The sequence below is a fragment of the Lynx rufus genome, unplaced genomic scaffold (assembly GCF_022079265.1).
Source record: "Lynx rufus isolate CCGP_SWC_20201006 ecotype Redwood Valley unplaced genomic scaffold, mLynRuf1.p SCAF_24, whole genome shotgun sequence".
Classification (NCBI taxonomy): domain Eukaryota; kingdom Metazoa; phylum Chordata; class Mammalia; order Carnivora; family Felidae; genus Lynx; species Lynx rufus.
The window spans coordinates 6,168,879-6,170,984 of NW_025814839.1; the positions used below are offsets into that span (position 1 = coordinate 6,168,879).

General features: G+C 42.8%; 1 pseudogene; it reads left to right on the forward strand.

Annotated features, from left to right (window-relative positions):
* Positions 1-709: 709 nt before the first annotated feature.
* LOC124518528 (40S ribosomal protein S3a-like) lies at positions 710-1,709 on the forward strand (annotated as a pseudogene).
* Positions 1,710-2,106: the final 397 nt, after the last annotated feature.

Sequence of the window (2,106 nt, forward strand, 5' to 3'; positions counted from 1 at the left end):
GCTTGCCAGAAGCAAGCATGACTTCAGCCATGTGCGGGAAACACCTTGGAAATGGAGCCTCCAGCCCCAGCCAAGCCTTCGGATGAGACCGCAATCTCATGAGAGTCCCTGAGCCAGACCCGCCCAGCCACTTCCAGATTTCTGACCCACAGAAACTGAGATCACAAACGTGTATTGCTTTCAACTGCTGAATTGGGGGGTAATGAGTTCCACACCTACTAATGACTGATACAACAAATGTCCGTTGTATGCCAGGCCCTGAAATAGGGACTAAGGTGCAAAAGTGGACAAAGCAAATATAGCCTCTGCCCTCCCAGAGCTTATAGTCCAGAAGCAAATTTTACAAAGAGGGTGCAGTTCGCCTGTCAGGATCGAGACTGGATAGAAATTGGGATCCGAGACCAGTGCAGTCAAAATATAATTTTCTCTAGGAAGGAAAATTAAAGCAATGACTTTCACTTTATTGTTCTCTGTTGTTTGATTGCCTTTTCACAAACACATGCTGCTTTTAAAGTAATTTCTATCAGGGCGTCTTCTCATAAATACTTCTCGTGAGCATTTAATTGATACACATTTGTTGAAAGTCTTCTTGGCAGCATTTATCCAAAACTATCATAAAAATGTGCATACCCTTTGGCTCAGCCATTCCACTTAAATTAATTTATTATAAAGAAATATGCACAGCCCTTGTGGCTCCCCCAGCAGCACCATGGTGGTTGGCAAGAACAAGTACCTTACGAAAGGCAGCAAGAAAGGAGCAAAGAAGAAAGTGGTGGATCCATTTTTTCCTTTTTTGGTTTATTTATTTTTGAGAGAGAGAGCATGACTGGGGGACGGGCAGAGAGAGAGGAAGACACAGAATCTGAAGCAGGTTCCAGGCTCTGAGCTGTCAGTACAGAGCCCGACAAAGGGCTCGAACTTGTGAACCACGAGATCATGAACCAAGCCGAAGTCGGTCGCTCAACCGACTGAACCACTCAGGCGCCCCTGATCCATTTTCTAAGAAAGTGGTGCGATGTGAAAACACCGGCTATGTTCAATGTAAGAAATATTAGAAAAACACTAGACACGAGAACTCAAAGAACCGAAATCGCACCTGATGGTCTCAAGGGTCATGTTTTTGAGGTGAGCCTTGCTGATCTGCAGAATGATGAAGTCGTATTTAGAAAACCCAAGTGAATTATTGAGGAGGGTCAGGGCAAAAGTGCCTGACTAATTTCCATGGCATCGATCTTACCCGTGACAAAATGCGCTCTCTGGTCAAAACATGGCAGACCATGACTGAAGCTCATGTCGATGTCAAGACTACCAATGGGTATTTGCTTTGTCTGTTTTGTGTTGGTTGTACTACAAAACTCAACAATCAGACTGGGAAGCCCTCTTATGCTCAGCACCAATGGGTCCACCAGATTCAGGAAAAGATGATGGATACCATGACCCAAGAGGTGCAAATGAGTTGGAAGAAGCAGTCAATAATTTGATTCCAGACGGCATCGAAAAGACACGGAAAAGTCTTGCCAGCCTATTTATCCACTCCATGATGTCTTTGTTAGAAAAGTAAAAATGCTCAAGAAGGCCAAGTTTGAAGAAGGACAGCTCACGGAACTGCGCAGTGAAGGGGGTAGTTCTGAAAAGCTGCCGGGGATGAGACCGGTGCTAACGTTGAACGAGCTCATGGTTATGAGCCACCAATCCAAGAATCTGTTTAAAATTCAGACATCACATTTGTGATGGCTTTAAAAAATATGCAGAAATATACGAAAGGACAGACATGAAAAGATGCCCACTGCACCGCTATTCAAGAGTGCAAAAACTTGGAAATGGCTTAAATGTCAGCAGTAGTAGGTGGGTTAAATTACTATTTCATTACGGGCCATCCATCTATTGGAATCTTATGTAACAATCAAAAATGATGATGTAGCTCTACCCTTATTTTCCAGACAGGCCATACAACGGAATATATTGTACAACTCCATTTTAATAAAAAGCATATATATTTATGCATAAAATTATTGGAAGGCTAAACCACAACATATTAATGATGTTATGTCTAGGTAGAGGGATTATACGTATATATATTTTTTGTTTCTTTTGGCTTGCCTGCGC